At 40.1% G+C, this 20,979-nt stretch overlaps 1 pseudogene; it reads right to left on the reverse strand.

Annotated features, from left to right (window-relative positions):
* Positions 1-8,479: 8,479 nt before the first annotated feature.
* Positions 8,480-12,367, reverse strand: LOC111892203 (very-long-chain 3-oxoacyl-CoA reductase 1-like; annotated as a pseudogene).
* Positions 12,368-20,979: the final 8,612 nt, after the last annotated feature.

The raw sequence follows: 20,979 nt of genomic DNA on the forward strand, positions 1-20,979 counted from the left end.
AGTTGAGAAAGTGTTAATTAGAGGTATGTTGTGTTATAGGAGGATTATAGCTCAGAGGATCGATCGCGAGTGACTTCTGGGATTTTGCTAGTTATCGAGATACGCGAGGTGAGTCTCCTCACTATACTTTACCTTGAGTAGGTAATCAGAGTTATGTGACAGAGTATTTGTATGCTATATGTATGTGATGTGTTGTACTGCATTATTTCTATGTGATTTATGATGTGCATGTTTATAGAGTTGGAACCGAAAGGTTCACAGAGTTAGAACCAGAGGGTTCACAGAGTAGGGTCCACGGACCCACAGAGTTATAGCCTTGAGTGGCTAATATGTGTTATGCGTGGTATTTTGGGGAACTCACTAAGCTTTGTGCTTACAGTGTTAGTGTTGTTTGTTTCAGGTATTAGTGATGACCGTGGGAAGGCGCCGGCTTGATCTGTACACACGCATGGGATTTTTATGATATGTGATCTTGGGATTTTGTATGATGTGAATTGGAGTTTTAAACTTGATGTTTTATGAAAATTAAATGAAAAATGTTTTTATATTTTGCGAAAAATTATTTTGAAATTCACGGTGTTACAAGTTGGTATCAGAGCCTTGGTTTGAGGGATTCGAGTACACTTCGGGCATATTTGAACTCAAACTGAGGATTTGAGAAGTATTTTCAAAAAGAGTAAAAGATTTTGGAAAAAAAAAACGCAGAGCAGAGTGTGTGTACGATCGGTCCGCGCCCGAACGGTGATTTCTCAAAATACCCTCATTTTATGTGATATTGATATTGATATGATGTATTTGCATGCTATAGTAGGCTAGGTATTCCTATTAGGACTAGAGTGGCCTGATTTGTGATGCCTTAGCCTAGGAAGAGGTGAGCTGCTATGAGATGCTTGAGAGTGAGTAGGTAGCAGCGAGGGGCTTATGAGAGATCTATTAGAGAGTGGCCTATGCATGATAGAGTACTTGGAATTTGGGATCCGAAGATGAGGACTTGGGGTGTATTCTGATACGGTGCGGACAGTAGTATTGGGCCCGTACTACTGAAAGCACCGGAGCGGTGTACAGCTCAAGTAAGAATCTTTGGAATACCAAGGATCAAGGAGGAATGAGTTGTCGAGTGTGAGTATGCTCGAATGGGCTCTAATTTATCGTATGTTGTATTTCAGAGGTAGATCATGGTGAGGACACGTTTGATGCCTGAGAGCAGTGATACTAGTGATGAGGAGATCCGCCGGATCATCCACGAGGAGGTAGCTACGTCCATCAGGGCAGAGATACCAGAGATGTTCGGGTCTATTAAGACCACGCTGATTGAGACCTTTGACGAGCATTATGCCGCTCTTTCTGAGGCTGCTGTTGCAGCGGCCACCGCAGCTATTGCTGCCGCGAGGCCCGTTGCTGTTCCGGGAGTTCAGCAACACAAAACCACCAGAGTTTGATGGGACCCAGGACCCGGTGGCAGCTATGAGGTGGATTTCTGACATAGAGGGGTGTTTCTTCACTTGCTCATCTCCTGAGCATTTGAAGGTTCGGTTCGCGCTGAACTAGCTTCGCTTGGGAGCGAAGGACTGGTGGAAGTTTGTGACGGCGCACTTTACGCCTGCTGAGCTTGCGGCAGTGACCTGGGAGAGGTTCACTGCCATGTTCCGAGATGAGTACGTTCCCCAGGTGGAGAGGGAGCGTTTAGCCCAGGAGTTTCTGACCCTCAAGCAGGGTACTGATTCGGTTACAGCGATTACCAGGATGTTTCATGAGAGGGCGATGTTCTGCCCTGAGCACGTGTCCACTGAGCAGGCACGTATGAGCCTAGGGCCGGCAATTCTCGACACGACACGCGACACGACCCGCGACACGACACGAAATAAACGGGTTTGGGTTGAGTTTTTCAACACGCCAACCCGTCAACCCGCCAACCTGTCAACACGTTTATTAAACGGGTCATATATGGGTTTCTCAAAAAATAAATGGGTTGACCCGCCAACCCGTTTATATTTTTAATTAAAAAAAATATTTTTTATTTTTAAATGTATTTATATTTTGACTTGTGGTCCTAACTCATAAGGTCGTAAGTAAGTTTGTAACCAATTGATTTTCCTCATTTTTTCCCTAAATCAAATGGCGTATCAGCGTATGGTTGTATGAGCGATTGAGGCATTGAACATGTTTCTATGAATGTTTTTAATTTTCATTTGGATGTTTAAGCCTTTAAGACTTAAGTTGTTAAGTGTCTAAAATTCAGATATGTTTGCATCAACCATCAAGAATTTATTCATGTTTAAATGTTAATTTTATTTATGGAATCTGACCTACGAACCCAAATCTAACCCACAAACCCGCCAACCTGTGAACCCGTATAAATAAATGGGTTCGTGGGTCATATATGGGTTTATGTTCCAAAACCGCCAACCCGTGACACGCCAACCCGTGACCTGTATATTTAAATGGGTCGTGTTTGGGTTGACATATTTTGACCCGCCAACCTGCCAACCCGCGACACGCCAACCCGAACACGACTCGATTGCCAGGCCTATATGAGCCGATATCTGAGTATTTTAAGGAGAGACATTCGGGAGTTCGCGGTGAACTCCTCGTATCGAACATTTGCCGAGCTTCAGGCAAATGCCCGGAAAAGGGAGATTGAGCTAGAGACTAAGGCCAAGGAGGAGGCAGAGTCTCAGGGGAGGGATCGGCGACCGGCATAGTCTCAGCCGGCAGCCAAGCGGGCCAAGCCCGCTGATCCCAAACTAGGGAGCCAGAAGGGCCGCACTTGTGGGAAGTGTGGCAAGGGTCATGATGGAGTCTGCAGAGCGGTATCTTGCTACAAGTGTGGCAAGGAGGGGCATATGGCTAAGGACTGCCCCAAGTGGTTTGCGGTGTGCTTTCACTGCAATCAGACCAGACACCGCAAGGCAGAGTGTCCGCAGTTGCGAGGATCATCTCAGGGAGAACCTCAGGGATCTGCCCCTGCCGCCATCAGAGCTACAGAGAGTCGGCCAGTGAAGGCCGAGGCGCCGAGGGCACAAGGGAGAGCCTTTCAGCTGACCGCGGAGGAGGTCCGCGCAGCGCCCGATGTCGTGGCTGGTATGTATTCTTTCATGTATTTATTTTGATGTTGAGATATTATGCTTATGTTGTGTTATGCGTAGGTACTTTTCTTGTGAATTTTGTACCTGCCCTGGTGTTATTTGACTCGGGTGCGAGTCGGTCTTTTGTATCTTTGGCTTTTAGTCAGCATATCAGTGTTAGTCGTGAGGCGTTGAGTCGGCCTCTGAGAGTTTCCATAGCTGATAGAGAGGGTGATATATGCCACGGAGGTTCTCCGAGGTTGCGTAGTCGAGATTTTCGGTGTTGAGTTCCCGATTGATCTGGTTCCTATTGCGATGGGAGATGTCTGTGTCATTGTGGGCATGGACTGGTTGAGCAGATTTGGGGCGGTTATCGACTGCGATCGTCAGCTGGTGACCATACGAGACCCTATTGGGGGAGTTCTTTCGGTATACGACGAGGGTACACGTTCAAGATCAGCGTTTTGTTCGGCCGCTAGGGCGAGGCAGTGTCTACAGCAGGGCTGTAAGGGTTTTTTGGTGTATGTGATGGATACGCGGGTGGATTCCGAGAGGCCGAGTTCAGTTGAGGAGGTTCCGGTGGTGTGTGAGTTCCCGGATGTATTTCCCGAGGAGTTGCCGGGTGTGCCTCCTGTGAGGCAAGTGGAGTTCAGTATCTATTTGGTTGCGGGGGCCGCGCCTATCGCTAAGGTGCCTTATCGCCTTGCACCTCCAGAGATGCAAGAGTTGTCCTCGCAGCTTCAGGAGCTGCTGGGGAAGGGATTTATTCGGCTGAGCAGCTCGCCGTGGGGAGCGCCTATCCTGTTCGTCAAGAAGAAGGATGGTTCACACCGGATGTGCATTGATTACCGGGAGTTGAACAAGCCGACGGTCAAGAACCATTACCCGTTACCGAGGATCGACGATTTGTTCGATCAGTTGCACGGAGCATCTTGGTTCTCCAAGATCGATTTGAGGTCTGGATATCATCAGGTGAGGGTGCGGGATGAGGACATCTAGAAGACAGCGTTCAGGATGCGTTATGGGCATTATGAGTTTGTGGTGATGCCTTTTGGGCTCACCAATGCCCCGGTGGTGTTCATGGATCTCATGAACCGAGTATGTAGGCCGATGCTGGATCGGTCGGTGATTGTATTTATCGACGACATTCTGGTATATTCGATATCTAGAGAGCAGCATGAGGAGCATTTGAGAGAGGTTCTCAGAGTTCTGAGGTCGGAGAGGCTTTATGCCAAATTCTCCAAGTGTGATTTCTGGTTGCGGGAGGTCCAGTTTTTAGGACATCTCGTTAACCAGGAAGGGATATTGGTCGATCCGGCCAAGGTTGAGGCGGTGATGAGTTGGGAGGTGCCGAAGTCACCCTCCGAGATCAGAAGTTTCCTAGGGTTGGCAGGGTATTATCGGAGGTTCATCAAGGATTTCTCTAAGATCGCAGTGCCACTCACCAGATTGACCCGGAAGGGTGTTGCTTTTTCATGGGGCCCCGAGCAGCAGGCCTCCTTTGAGACACTTCGCCAAAGGTTGTGTGAAGCCTCGGTATTAGCTCTCCCGGAAGGGATGGAGGACTTTGTGGTATATTGTGATGCACCGATTTTAGGGTTGGGAGCGGTGCTGATGCAGAGAGGGCATGTGATAGCATATGCATCGAGGCAGCTAAAGCCTCATGAGACGAGATATCCCACCCATGATCTAGAGTTGGGGGCAGTGGTGTTCGTCCTCAAGATTTGGCGTCACTACTTGTATGGGGTTCGGTGTACGATCTACACCGACCATAAGAGTTTGAAGTATTTGATGGATCAGCCCAATCTAAACATGCGTCAGAGAAGGTGGTTGGACGTGGTCAAGGATTATGATTGTGAGATCCTGTACCACCCAGGCAAGGCTAATGTGGTAGCCGATGCATTGAGCCGCAGGGTGGAGAGCACCCCGCTGCGGGAGGTATGTTTGAGATTGACCGTGATAGCTCCAGTGTTGGACGCCATTCGTGGGGCACAGGCCGAGGCTGTGCAACCTGAGGTGCAGAAGAGGGAACAGGTTGTTGGTTTGGTTTCAGAGTTTGTTACCGATGGTCGGGGGCTTATGACATTTCAGGGGCGCATCTGGGTGCCGTTTATGGGAGGAACGCGTACCATTTTGATGGAAGAGGCTCATCAGTCGAAATTTTCGATCCATCCGGGGGCCACTAAGATGTATTTGGATCTGAGAAAGGAGTATTGGTGGCCCTGTATGAAGAGGGACGTCGCGTGGTTTGTTGAGAGGTGCTTGACCTGCCGTAGGGTTAAGGTCGAGCACCAGAGGCCACATGGTAAGTTGCAGCCATTGGAGGTTCCCAAATGGAAGTGGGAACAGATCACTATGGATTTCATCACCAAATTGCCGAGGACTGCCAAAGGAGTTGACGCAATTTGGGTGATTGTGGACAGGTTGACGAAGAGCGCTCATTTCCTTTCTATCAGCGAGAGTTCTTCAGCAGAGAAATTGGCGGAGGTGTATGTAAGGGAAGTGATATCTCGGCATGGGGTGCCGATCTCGATTGTTTCAGACCGTGATGTGCGTTTCACTTCCATATTCTGGAAGAAGTTTCATGAGGAGTTGGGTACTAGGCTGCATTTTAGTACCGCATATCATCCCCAGACAGACGGTCAGAGTGAGTGGACGATTCAGACGCTCCAGGACATGCTCTGGGCATGTGTGTTGGATTTTGGGGGTAGCTGGGATGCATATTTACCCTTGACAGAGTTTTCCTACAACAATAGCCATCATTCGAGCATTAGTATGCCACCTTTTGAGCTGTTGTATGGGAGGAGGTGTCGGACCCCCATTTGTTGGGGAGAGGTTGGACAGAGGGTGATGGGCAGTACAGAAATCGTGCTTCAGACGACAAAGCAGATCCAGCAGGTCAGATAGAGGTTGTTGGCCGCTCAGAGCCGACAAAAGAGTTATGCAGACAGACGCCAGTCCGAGCTCGAGTTTCAGGTCGGCGACCTTGTGCTCCTGAAGGTCTCTCCTTGGAAAGGAGTGATTCAATTCAGGAAGAAGAGCAAGTTGGGGCCCCGATATATTGGTCCTTTCCGTGTGATCGCGAGGGTAAGCCGGGTAGCCTATCGTTTGGATTTGCCAGCAGAGTTGGGGCAGATTCACGACACTTTTCATGTGTCGCAGCTGAGGAAGTGTATAGCCGACGAGTCGGCAGTGGTTCCATTAGAGGATATTCAGGTGGATGCGAGCCTGAATTATGCTGAGAGACCAGTGGCCATCAGAGATCGGAAAATCAAGGTTTTGAGGATCAAGGAGGTACCCCTGGTGTTGGTTTAGTGGCAGCATCGGAAGGGATCAGAGATGACCTGGGAGCCAGAGCGTGAGATGCGTGAGCAGCATCCGGAGCTATTTGCAGAGCGAGACTTCGAGGGCGAAGTCTAGTTCTAGTGGGGGAGAATTGTAACAGCCCGGATTTTCAGGTATCTTTTATTCATATATTTTGGTATTTTGTGAGGGGACTCGGTGAGTTGGAGCTCAGACTCGCTGAGTAGGATCGCGGATTCTGGACGCAGGTTCGCGCCTAGACTCGGTGAGTCCAAGGAATGGACTCGGCAAGTCTGTGCTATTTAATGAAACCCTAATTTCCCGGTCCTAAGCCCTATTTAAAGGACCTTATGGCCCTTCATTGCGGCTACCTTGATCTTGAGAGCACCAAAGCAGATGAGAGTTCTTGTGAGTGAGATAAGAGGCCATTATTCTCCAAATTTGTGTGTAATTGCAAGAAAGGAAGGGGAAAGTCAAGCTAGAAGAGTTGGGGAGCTTGGATCTACTTCCATTTCGTCAGGGGAGCTTCTTGAGGTATCATTCAGAGCTTATTTCCGTGTTTTTGTTGATATGGTTAGATCTAGGGTTGTATGTTATATGTATGTGATGTGTTGTACTGCATTATTTCTATGTGATTTATGTTGTGCATGTTTATAGAGTTGGAACCGGAAGGTTCACAGAGTTAGAACCAGAGGGTTCACAGAGTAGGGTCCACGAACCCACAGAGTTATAGTCTTGAGTGGCTAATATTTGTTATGCGTGGTATTTTGGGAACTCACTAAGCTTTGTGCTTACAGTGTTAGTGGTGTTTGTTTCAGGTACTAGTGATGACCGTGGGAAGGCGCCGGCTTGATCTGTACACACGCATGGGATTTTTATGATATGTGATCTTGGGATTTTGTATGATGTGAATTGGAGTTTTAAACTTGATGTTTTATGAAAATTAAATGAAAAATGTTTTTATATTTTGCAAAAAATTATTTTGAAATTCACGGTGTTACAGTTTATGAATCAGTGGTAGATACTATATAATACTTATTAAATATTAATACTTTATACATAAACACATTTAAAAATATAATAATTTTTTTATTAAAAATATAAACGGGTTGGCTGGTCAACACGTTTATTTTTTTGAGAAACTCATATATGACCCGTTTAATAAACGGGTTAGCGGGTTGACAAGTTAGCGGGTTGGCGGGTTGAAAAACTCAACCTATACCCATTTATTTCGTGTCGTGTCACGGGTCGTGTCGAGAATTTTCAGCCCTACCTAAACTCAATAAATCCCAAGTGTTACCAATGTAATGAACTCGGACATTTGCAAGTTCTCAAGCCTACAGATTTACGAGTTATTGTGTTTTTAAGGTGCGATTTAAAGCACTTATCTTATATGTATATAAAAAGACAAATCACATAATTATATTTCGGATAAATGGCATAAAAGTCATTAAGTTTTCATTTTTGTCAATTTTAACATCGTTTTTTTGTTCCAATTAAGTCACTATCTTTTCAATTTGTTGCAATTCTGACAGTTGACCGGTTTGCTTCAGATCATTCGGTTGTCATTACTAACGTGATATGATGAATCATCAGAAGCGAAGAAAAAAGTTGCACAAAGTTCATTATGTTTTTATTTTTTGCGATTTGAACACTAAGTTTTCAATTTTTTTTCAATTTTACACTAATTTTTCGATGTTCTCCAATATAATATATAAATGAAATAAACATATCCAATTTCCGCCCTCATGAATGAAAATCTTCATTTGTATATCGTTTTTGTTTATCCTATATTTGTAAATAAATAATATTTGAACTATAGCACCTTAATTTGTCACATCATGTATCATTTGGGTTTCACTTATTCATTGATGGAATACTTTTACTAACTTGTTTTTCCATCCTCCCTTGTTTCTCTGACATTGACTCGTGCATGTAAATAACTTGTTTTCATAACTCAAAACCATGCCTACCTTTTGGTCATAAAAACATTTGTAGTGTATGTATTTTGACTCAAAATTAAACCATATGTGCCTTTAATTGATCTTAAAACATAAAGAGAGAACCATGGATCAAATTAAAAGAAAGAAAATAAACAATTAAAGACCAACTTATGCTTTGCTAGCAACATAGATCGCACAGAAAGGATGTGAAGGTACAACAATGGCAACAACCGAACCAATATTAACAATGACACCTCTTTTCCTTTCCAACTATTCCTTCAATCACAACTCTTGTTACCAAACTCGTACCTATTATGTTCATTTCCATTATATTCATCTAAAATGCTTCTTCAACCTTATGAGAAATCCTAGTCGTAGGATAAGTCACCCCGATATTATTTACCAAAATACTCAAGTCTAGTTGATTATTATAAATCACTGTCTACATCTCCTTAACTCCGACCACCAAATTCTTATTAAGAACTTCTTTAATCTTGAATAGTTATCTGCTAACCAAGATTAGGTGAAGACTCATTTGAGCTAGTTGAAAGACACAGGGTTTGCCTATGTCGTTGGTTTCTATAGTGACGATAATCCATGAACAAAAAGTGTTGAGGTTCTTAAGTGGTTGGAAGAAAGTGATGAAACCCATTTGAGGAGAGTGGTAATGAGTTTGAAAAGAGAAATGAAACCAAGCATAGAAAATGAAGCAATTATGTCTTTGCATATGTTTATTTCGTTTATATTATTTTTTAGTGTAATATATATATATATATATATATATATATATATATATATATATATATATAGTTAGGTCACACCTTATGATCTGATGAGTCAAACACTCTACACATCTGTCACTATCATCGTATACTCTACTACCAGCACCATCATATCAAGCTTATCAGTGTGAACACTTAGTATAGTTATTATATGTAATCTATTTGTATATTAGGTAATGATATAGATAAGTACATAATAGATAGCAGATCTGGTATGTTTGTTATGAAACTCGGTTCTTAGTATAGATAAGATACAATCCCTTAAATCATGGGATTCACATGTATAGATTAGTATATAATCTACACTACAGTAAACCCTAATGTAGAGAGTTCAGATTTGTGTCAATCATCTTTGTGGCAACGCGTATTCTTGGTGAAGACAAAACCCTTTCTTGGTGAAATAACAATTTAGAGAACTCTCTATTTCATTTACTGTCACACCCCCAAACCGGAATGGCGGAAACGTTCAGGGGCAGAGGACGTCATGTACAGTATGACAACAATTGCATAATAGTAATCAAAGCAAACACAACCATTACATTGATAATATATAGTATTTACATCTGCTTAATACATAGCTTGTATGACATCAAAATGTATAGCAAAAGTATAAAATACGTGACTTTATGATCTCCATCTTCTCAAAATCTGTAGGTGTACCTGTCTACCAGTTCCCTGAGAATACAAGTGATTTTGAAAGTGTATCAACATTTAAGTTGGTGAGTTCTTAAGTATGTTCTTGAGATGGAAAGCTTGTTCTAGTTCTTTGAAAATGTTATAGTGTACTTCTAGAAAATCCAATATTTTTTGTAGTGACTGAGAAGTAGTCTTAGGACTTAAGACCAAATTGTATGTATGTTTCTGTACTCTAAAATAGTAATATGTAGTCTTATTAACAAATAAAACCATATCATGATTATTCTAGAAAATTTGTATGTTATACTAGTGTAACTTGTACTAGAAAGGTAGAATATTGTAGTAGTGTCTGTAGTATTATTTGTATGAAAACTTTCTTGTATGAACGCCTGGAATCCACTAGCGGTAGCGTATAATAGTGTAGTCTAGTTTTATTATTTAAAATAAAACCTTTGAAGTAGTGTTTATCCCGTAAACAAATGTTTCAGTTGATACTATTGTGAGTTTCATATAACCATGCTTGATATGACTAGTGACCTCTATGACGTTCTTCAGGCATCGAAATGTTATGACATTTGTCACCAAATGATTGCCAGTCTAGCTGTTGCGAGCAGTTCAGGTGCAGGATTGTCAGTCCCGTATAGATCTATACACAAATTCATGCTCTCCCTCCAAGAGACTTTGGTTATAATTTATAGGACTAAGAACTGTACCCTGGTGGGTACCCTGAAGTAGTGCCTCACAACCCTGTATTAACTAGTTTACGTGTAATGTAGTAGTTTTCTCTTGTACTGGAAACTGTATGTATTCCTTGTAGTAGTGTACTTTGTAATATAAATAATTATACTTAAATAATTATTTAGTAGTGTATCCTTGAATTAATGAAATAGAGTAGTGTTCCATAAACTATACCTACTATAGTTTATATACTTGTTTCTGTATAGTGTTCCTTAGCTTGTAAAATAGTGTAGTGTTTCCCAAACTATACCGATTATAGTTTAAATGTTCTTGTTTCGTGTAATGAACTTAGCAAAATAGTGTAACGTTTCACAAACTATAACAATTATAGTTTAGATGTATGAACTGTAATGAACCAAAGCATTTGCAATTTAATGGTGTGTATAAAATGGATGAATCGATCAAGAACCCTTTCTAAGAGACACTACCCAACCATTTTCCCTAAACCCACTGGACTACGATGAATCGATCAGGGTGATGATTGAGTTTATTGCAAACCACCCCATCTCCATTCCCCTCACCAAAATCTATGAACCACCACTACCGCTTCATCACCTTCATCGCGCTTTCACCAGCATCAAACTCAAAGATGGTGCTTTAGAAACCACAATCATCGATGATAGGATCGTTCCCATCTACAAATCGACCTTCCTAAAGGCGATTGGTGTAAAAGCAAACCCAAAGGGTTTCAAAGTAGCCGAACCAACGACTGAAGGGTTTCATACGTTCCTGAATTACATTGGCTATACTCAAGACTACAAGGCCAAAGATTTTAAGAAATTTGTTGTATCTGAACTCTGGACTACACTCATGCACCTCATCATCAGAGGACTGTCCGGAAAGCATGGAGGCATTGATACCTTGAGCAAGGACTAGCTCAATGTCGTCTTCAGCATCTATTTCGGACGCGAAAACGTTGTGGATCTTCCGGAGGTCTTATGGCAAGATTTCTGCAAGTTTGCTGTCAAAAGGAAGAACAACGAAGTTTTGAGCCCTAGGTTTTGGTGAACACATCCGAACCACTTCCGGTTCACTTCCGGTGAACACCATTCCTCCGGAAGTATGTGTCTCTTTCAAAATAGTTAAGGCCTATAGGATTCCGGACAAATCCTCTTTTGGTCTAGTTAGACGTCTTCCGGACCACATGTTGGCCCTCATTCATTCCAATTTCCTTTACTTAAAACAACATTTAAAGACTTCAGTTGTGTTTGACCCAACACAACCTACCCCAATCTCTGTTGAGCCCATTTCGGAAGAGGCCAACCTTACTAAGTCTAGACCTAAGGCCAAGAAACCATCCAAGTGAAAGGCCTCTCCCACAAAGCCTAAAACCAAAAAGAAAGTCAAAGTCAGTGCCTCCTCTCAACAGGAAGGCACCCATTACATTCCGGATGATTCTGGTCGTCCGTACACCCCACCTACCCACTCATCCGAGGTACTCCTTGATGTTTCAAAATCACACACACACACACACTCATGGGGAGTCTCCACACAATCCACCCTCATCTTCCCAAAAAGGTGATGCCAGTGTTGAATATAGTTCCTTGAAGCCCCTGGAACAAACCCACGTGTCACCTTTGATGATCCTATCGTCTCTTCTACACGCACACACTCCGGAACCCCTGTTTCAGACCCCAAGCTTTCCGGAGATGGAGTAGTCTCTCTAACTCTGGAAGCCTCAACTGGTCTGATACCCGGAAGGCGTACAGGACGACCAGGTACTAATGATCCTCTTTGGGAAGACTTTGTCACAGGGCCGCATCCAAGCGTCCGGATCTCGCCAGAACTCAAGTGGAATCCACAGTTATATCTATAAGGAACAGGTCCATCCAAAGCAACATGCCTTACGTTCCTCCCACTGATGCTTATGTTGTAAATGAGCTTCAGAACTACCTCCCATTACTACCCATCAAAGTGTCTTCCACACAAATCTGGATGAAGAAATTTCCGAGGAAGTTATGCTAGATGATGAAGCCAAAAGTATTCCGACCACAACCTTCATGGCCTCAAAACACTTCCAATCCAAAGCATTTGCATCCAAGTCTGCCTATGACTTCGGATCTTCATCATCAACCATTCTGGATTCTACTATCAACTCTAAAATGCCTGAAGATGATGATGCAACCAAGTCGGGTCCTTCAACAAATGTTTCCTCACAAGCTCCTCCAAACAACTTAGATTCTGATTCCGAATCCTTCGTTGGTGACTACATAGACCCCTTCGCACTCCTCGAGATCCAGACGAATGTCTCCGACACCATGCAAAAAGTGGCCTCCATTGAAACCTATGTTACCGAGCTAGATACGAAGATGGATCAAAAGGTCTCCGGACTTGATTCCAAGCTTGATGCCATTCTTCAATCTCTTTCTAAGTAGTCTGGACCATCTGTTGCTGAAAGAGAAGCTCAACTGGATTAGCTGATTTCTCTCCAGCTCAAACGAACAATGGAAGAAGTGGACTCCAAATACGACATTCTGGTCGATAACTATCTCAACACAATCACTTCCATGCTAAAGGTCCATGACGACTTGGTGGATGCTACCAACGACCTAATAAAGCAGACCCACATTTTTCATGAGAAACAAATTCAAAGACTGGAGAAGGAGATCAAAGAGAAGAATGAGATGAGCAGGATAATTCAACAAGTCCTTATCAAACTTCTTCGCTCAACTTGGAACATCGTTGATGTTCCAAACCGGATGTTTGATGAGATGATATCCATCCTTGGTGACATGTTCAAACACCTTGCTGCTCAAGCCCCAACATCTGAAGGGTATGATACCCTCACCCTTCAGCTTAACCGGAACCAAAAATTGCTCTGATTGACCAGGGTTCTCCCTTCCGTATCCCTGATGAAATTCCGGAAGAACCACTTCCAAACCCCACTCCGGAATTTACGATCGATGAGAACATGAAGCTTGTCATGGAAGCTCTGAAAAGAGATAAAGGGAAGAGGCCTATGACTGCCTAACAACAAGCCCTTCATTTCGGACCTCCCCTCAAGCAAAAACTTGGATGTTCGCAGGAAGAAATCAACCAGGACTAGAGGACAACATTCGGATCCAAGCCCTGAAAGATAATCCTAATCCAATGCAAGGCATCTCTCCTCTTTGTCGTGAAGGCATTCTCAAGGCTGAGGAAAAAATCCTTGCATGTACTATGACATCTCTTCCAATGATTCTGATCAGTTGGATCTTCCTCTCTCTCCCTTCAGCAAATTTTACACTAAGTTTGCTCTTCTTCACCCATCAGACGATCCACAAGTGACTATCCAGACCGAAAGAGAGACTCTAAACCTTCTATTCCAAACATGCTCAACCTCTTAAGGAAGTCTGGTCAAGGAAAAGGATCACCAGGTGGAAGGCTTCGGAAGAAAAATACTTGTGAAATTTGAGCTCAACTACCCTCTCTTCCGTTTTCACATCCTCCGGAACAAGCCTACTCCCTGGACCGTTACTGATTCAGACTTCCCATCCATGAACCCAAACGACATCCTCACTTTAGCTGCCTACTTTAGAGAAAATCAGAAGGAAGACATAAGTATGGGAGCATACCACGCCACTCTAAGCTTTCTGAAGGATTACGTTACAAAATTTTGCCAACGTGATTATGAGCTTGCACATCTATACGGGACTGAACAATTCATTGCCAAGATTGACTTCGTTCTTCCAGAAGCCTAAGTTCTTGATGATGGTCCCATTGAAGAACCGGTTGTAGGGTTTATATATACCACAAGGAAAAAAAACAAGAAGGACTGCTTCCAAGTCCTTGACCAATATCTAGTTTCGACTAAGGCCCTGAAGAAGTTCATATCCCAGGCATCCAAGTCAGATGCTCTGGAACATGTTAAGGCAAAGTTCATAAGTCAGTTGGCGTGGTACATAGAGGTCCGAGAGTGGTTATTCTGAGCATACACCTTCATCAAGGAAGAAATGAACTGAGCTTGCTGGATTTCTAAGTTCACTTAGGGGTGATTATTGGAACCTGAAAGTGAACCTCTAGCAATCCTAAGTCCACATTCCAAAGCTCAGACATTCTAGAGTAGGTGTTCTAGAGTCAATATTGGAGGAGTAGTCCGGAACATAGTCCGGACCAGGAAAGAAGATGAAGAGAAGACTGAAGACATTCCGGAGTGACTCTCATGTCCGGAATGAATGCTGATCCAGAAGAACACTATTTTGTCTTCAAGTATTTATTATATATGTACTTGTTTTGATGTAACGTTTCATAGGACTTAGTCTATTATCTTATTTGGACAATCAGAATGTCAGAAATATTTCTTTTCTCCAGTCCTATGTAAACATTGTAGTTAATTCGCTGTAACCTTTACTCCTATTTAAAGGACCATTCAATACGAGTCAAAATGGATCTTTCACTCAACTTTTGGCTCTTCACTTAGTTCTTTCAAACATTCTTCTAGTCTTCATTTATTAACCTTACTTTGATCATTTACTCTTCTTCAACATTTAGTGACTTGATCATTTGTTGAATTCATTATCTAAGACTTGACTGGTCTTTCCAGATTTGACTTGAACATTTATTAGTAAGCAGACATTGATCTTAAACATTCACTCAATGTTTGAGTTTTCAAACCTTGTCCCTGCGTATCGATCTTGTTCTCACAATACATGTCGAAATAAAACCATAATCCATGCAAGTAGCCCAAAATATTACTTTTCCCATTTTACCCTTTTGCTTCAAATCACAATTCGATGACTTTAATGACTTAACCAACATTATCAACATCTGATAGGGTCTAAACTCTATTCTCTTAAAACTTTAGACCTCTACTTGAGCAATTTATGGCCCACTATCTCGAAATTAAAAACATCTCAAAACTAAGTATTACAAATATATATATATATATATATATATATATATATATATATATATATATATATATATATATATATACACACACACACACATACATATACAAGTAAATTACACAAATGGTCCATGGTGAAAGTGCCAAAAGACACGTCTAGGCTCTATTTTTCAAAAATTAAATCGGACTGTCCCTAAAGACATAAAATGACTATTTTTACCTTAATAATTTTTTAATCTTTTTTTTATCATTTTTTTGAATAAAAAATGGAAAAGAAAACAAATTACCCCCCCCCCCCCCCCAACTATTTGTCCACACCTCAACCCATTTCTTATCCTTCCCTTTCCCTTTTGCCTCCCTAGAAACCAGGTCACTAGACCACCTTCGATTTATTCAACTATGACCAACACCACTCCATCTCTACCTGTATTCTCTCTTCTCCATTCATCACCAATGCACCACCATCTAAGCATAAAAGGACTCCTAGATGTTGAAACATGTGGCTTCAACCATATTCTTTTCCTCTTCGAAACCTGCAACTCTTGCGACAAGGATTTCATCTGCTCGGTTTTTGTTCACCATTCATTGAGTTTCTATTTATCAAATTTCCAAATCTGTTTGTCCAGAAGCGTTGTTGGAGAAGGTGAAAGAGCAGTTGAAGGATGGTGATGGTGGAGTAGACAAGTTTGGCTTTCCAAAGACTTCTGGCAACTGGTGCAGTTTTCCCACTAAGTATTTCATTACTCTCACTCTCTCTCTCTCTCTCTCTCGCTCTCTCTCTCTCTATCTTTATCTATCTCTCTCTATCTCTCATTATTGCACCAACACACAGACGAGGTGACAGGATTTAGGTAATCTAATGTTTAACAAAATTAAGAAAGAGATGTAGGAGGAGGCGTATGTTTTTAAATAAAAAAATGACATGTTCAAATTTGTAACCTGTAGATGCAATCTATGGTGGTCTGGTAGTGGATGGTTGGCGGTTGGTGGTGGCTTTTACTTGTTTCTAGCAAGGCGAAGTTTAGAAAAGAGGTGGAGAATAATAAATCAGTTCTACCAGATTTACGTTTAAATGGGTGACATGAAAATAGGGTGGGTGGGGTAGGTAGTGGGGGCCACTTTTATTTTACAAATTACAGATAATAGAAAAATAAGTAATAAGTAATAAATAAATTAAAAGGAGTAATAAGTAAGGTAAATATAATCATTTCAAGTTTGTAGAAGGATGAAATACGCAAGTTAAAACTAACAAGGGATGAAACGTTCCAGTTTAATACAAACGAGGAACGGTCCGAGTTAATTTTTAAAAATAATGACTAAACGTGTCTTTTGGCACCTGTACAAGGGACGATTCGTGTCATTTACAATATATATATATATATATATATAGAGAGAGAGAGAGAGAGAGACTCACACACACACACCACACATAATGCATCAAGTTTGCGTTCACATGCATGACCACCATGAGCCACATTCTAACACCCTAAAGTGTATCATGTGCTATGTACTTAGCACTCTTGACCACAACCTACAATTATACGTTTACCATCTTCAGGAAGTATCACATTCTCATATGAAAATTGGGGAAATAAGCAACAACTCAACGATCACTACTAGAAAAACAACCTTTTACGACGCACAATGTGTATCGTAAAACGCTCAGACGATATACAAATGTGTGTCAACGAAGACCATGTCATAACGAAATTACAACACGCTTTTGCGCATCGTGTATTTACGACACCCATTTACGACACGCAATTACGACACACATTTACGACGCTCATTTATGACACGCAATGCATATCAAGGAAGGCCTTGTCATAAAGGAAGACGACAGGCATTTGTGTGTCGTAACGTTACGACGTGCGTTTAGGACACGCATTACGTATCAGTAAAGCCACTACCATAAATGAAGATGACATACATTTGCGTGTCATAATTTAAAATGTTATATATATATATATATATATATATATATATATATATATATATGATAGAATTACTAATTTTCAAATTAAACAACAGATTGAAATTATCATAATACAAAATAAAATACCATACATAAGAACGACATTTCATTTAAAAAAATATCATATGTCAAATACAAATAATCATTCCAATACTATTTATTACAAAAAAAAACAATACACAACATTAAAAGGAACTCGTGAGTAAGTTCTCCTTTGGTAGTCTCCATGGAAGCGTTATGCCTTGCAACTTCACCCTTCACATAAGGAGCATCAACTCCATGGACACATTCAAGTATCTTCTCAAAGCACCGACAAGAAAAACTGTGAGTTTTGGCTTTTAGAAGTTACGTATTGCTATAAGAAGTTACATATTGTGGTTATCAGTAAAAAAATTACATTGCCCATATTGATAAAAGGGTAAAGTATGTTGCTATTTTGAGTAACAAAATGAAGAAACATAAAAATAGTACCTGTTGATGAGCTGTCATTCGAGTTTTGGGACGCTTGTCTTTAGAAGGTTCCCACAGTAACATAGTGAAATCATCACTACCTGAAACTAACCTCTCAAGACTTTCACCCTTCATCTTATTGTATCTCTCTAAAGCTGCCTGTTATATATATATATATATATATATATATATATATATATATATATATATATATATATATATATATATATATATATATATATATATATATATATATATATATATATATATTCAATTCTCATACCAACAAATGAGTACTAAAAACACACAGAAAAAAAACATCAATTTACCTCTTTGATCTCTTCTAGAGATGAATACTGTTTACGTGTATGATCAAAAGCTCCAGTCTGTAAAACATACTCAATACTTAATGCCAAAGAATTCACCCAATGTCCATGACCCTATAATGTGAGATGAGAGAATATAAAGTAAACAAATAACAAGATTGACAGATGTATAAAGAGAATATAATTACAGTAAGCAGATTACCATAAGCTTTTCCTATCCGTGGGTCCCAGATTTAGATTTATCCAGACTTGCTTCCACTTACTAGATGTTTTCCATCTGGTGACCATGCAACACAGGGAACCCAATTCTTGTACCCTGAATAGATATGTAAAATTATAACAATTTGTTTGGCTTTTTTGATTATGAAGTTATCGTAACAACCATCATATTGACTACATGGAACTTGAGTTTGTAAATGTTCTTTTTGTCTCTTTAAAGAAAGTAAACTTGTTATGCTGGTTTCTAACCTGTACAGGTGAACATAGGAGTTTGGGTATTCAAGTCCTAGAGTCGGACAGTTGTGTCACCTGAACCACTTGCTAACTGTTGTCCATCAGGAAGTAGAAATACATTTTCCAAGGGGTAGAATCGTCCAGGTTGCTTTTGAAGTTTCTTTTGTTCCCATGCCTCCCAAGAATTCCCATTCTTTTCAAGAAACAACTGTTTAAATTCTTGAATTGCATCAGACTTACTCAATTCTTCCAACTTATTTCCTCCAATTTTTTCATTGCTAACTCCACCCCACTTCCAGAACACATTGCAGCATGACCCTTTATCTTCTTCAATGATCTGGAGGATGTAATAACTTCATGCAAAAAACATGTATAAGAACACGAGTGAAAAGGATGATTTATACATCAATAATACACGTTTTTTTTGTAAGAATCACATGTTGATGCCGGTTGATAAGTCAGATAAGCTCAAAGTTGTGTTATAAATGTTTTTTCCATGCTCCAAAATATGCCTAGAATCTTGCAAACCAGATGCTTCATGGAATGCACTTCGTCCTTTGACTTTTATAGTCACCATGCTTTTTGACTCTTTAGTGGCTTCAATTTTATACAAATCAAAACAAAGTTTCTTCTATTTTGAAAAGCAATAAACCAGTTTCTTCAGTGACACACAAATTCAAGAATAAAACTAACAAAACTACCATTTTTCTTCTCATAACCTTTTGATGACAAAAACTACCCATCAAGGGCATAATTGTAATTTTAATGACAAAGCTATGTGATGTGAAACAAAGTACTACCCTGCTTTCTTTATCTCAACATTTAGATTATTAGGTACTCTACTTACCACCAAGCAACATGTGAATTGTGCACAATTTGACACTCCATTTCATAAATAAAAGAAGTTATGTCTTATTTGTGTAAGATAAACTTACTTGATCGGTGTTGTAGACGATGTACTCATTATAGATCAACTCGTATGCCTTAACATTTGATGATATCGGCTTTCCACATGGAACAACAACATCATCCTTCGACCTAATGTGTTCAGACTCATTAGGGATCTTCTTCCCAAGTCCTTTAGTCGAGTCCTTCCTTTTTGGAGGTTTGTCCATATACTATAAATATAAAAGGACAAATAAATAAGTTAATACTTTCAACATACTAAAGCACAACATTTTTACACGTATAAGTATAACTGACCTTGGCCTTCTTAAGCTCATACATCTCTCCCAAAGCAACTTCACTTAATAGCATTAAGCCCACCAGATTTTTCTTGTCAGTAAAACAATATTGAGCACTTTTGCTCACCAAGTCAGCAAAATAAATCCCTTTTTCAAACTACAAACATAGAAAAAGATTACTTTCTTCATCAATATATATATATATATATATATATATATATATATATATATATCTCATGGTTGCAGAAATCGGGATTAATCGGCGATTAATCGTGCATTAATCGTTTGACGTTCTCCAACCGTCGAGGATTAGGGCATTAATCGGAAATTTATGATTAATCGGGTTTGGCGGGATTAATCGGTCAACAAAAGAGAACAAAAGTCAAAAAAGTAAAAAAAAGTCAAAAAAATGTCAAAAAAAAGTCAACAAAATTTTTAAAAATTCAAAAAACCAACTTACTTTTTTTACTCCAAAATTTTCTAATTTTCAAAATTTCAAATATTATACCAAAATATTCATATTTTCGTATTTCCAAATTTTCAAATTACAATTTTTCTTATTTTCTAATTTTGAATAACTTGTTTTTTGTAAGATATATTAATATTTAATTAATTTTAATATTTTATTAATAATCTATGGTCTCCGATTAATCCTAGATTAATCCCCGTTAAGACCGATTAATTTCTTAACACCAGTCGACCGTCGAGCTACCGTCAAACGATTTTTACAACCTTGATATATATATATATATATATATATATATATATATATATATATATATATATATATATATATATATATAGAGAGAGAGAGAGAGAGAGAGAGAGAAAGAGAGAGAGAGAGGACCATGTAGCCGGTTGTAAGAGCTTCAGGGGGAGCTATTCGCAATCCTTGGCTTAAAATACTAACATAGTTTGTCAAACGAGAACCTATTAAGAACAATAGATTTCATTAACATCAATGCAAAAGACATTAATGCCCTTCTTATCTTGCATGATTGATCAAACTTAAAAGAAAAGGTTTGAAGCTACTATACCATGCCAAAGGAGCATCTTGTTCTTGAGTTTATTTTTATATGGAACAAACTTATCAAACTCTCCTTGTCATTCAACTGTGAAAACTTCTTCCAGTTCAAGTGCCTAATCCTACAATTTAAAAAGTACAAACAAGGCCAGCCTTTCAGCATAATGTCAAAAATACCAAAAAGCCAAAGAAACTGCAAGTCAAAAAAAAGCCACACCGTATGTGTAGGGAGTGTGTAGTTTGGAGATACTTCTCAACTAACTGATAATCTT

This window comes from Lactuca sativa, chromosome 4 (genome assembly GCF_002870075.4).
Source record: "Lactuca sativa cultivar Salinas chromosome 4, Lsat_Salinas_v11, whole genome shotgun sequence".
Lineage (NCBI taxonomy): Eukaryota > Viridiplantae > Streptophyta > Magnoliopsida > Asterales > Asteraceae > Lactuca > Lactuca sativa.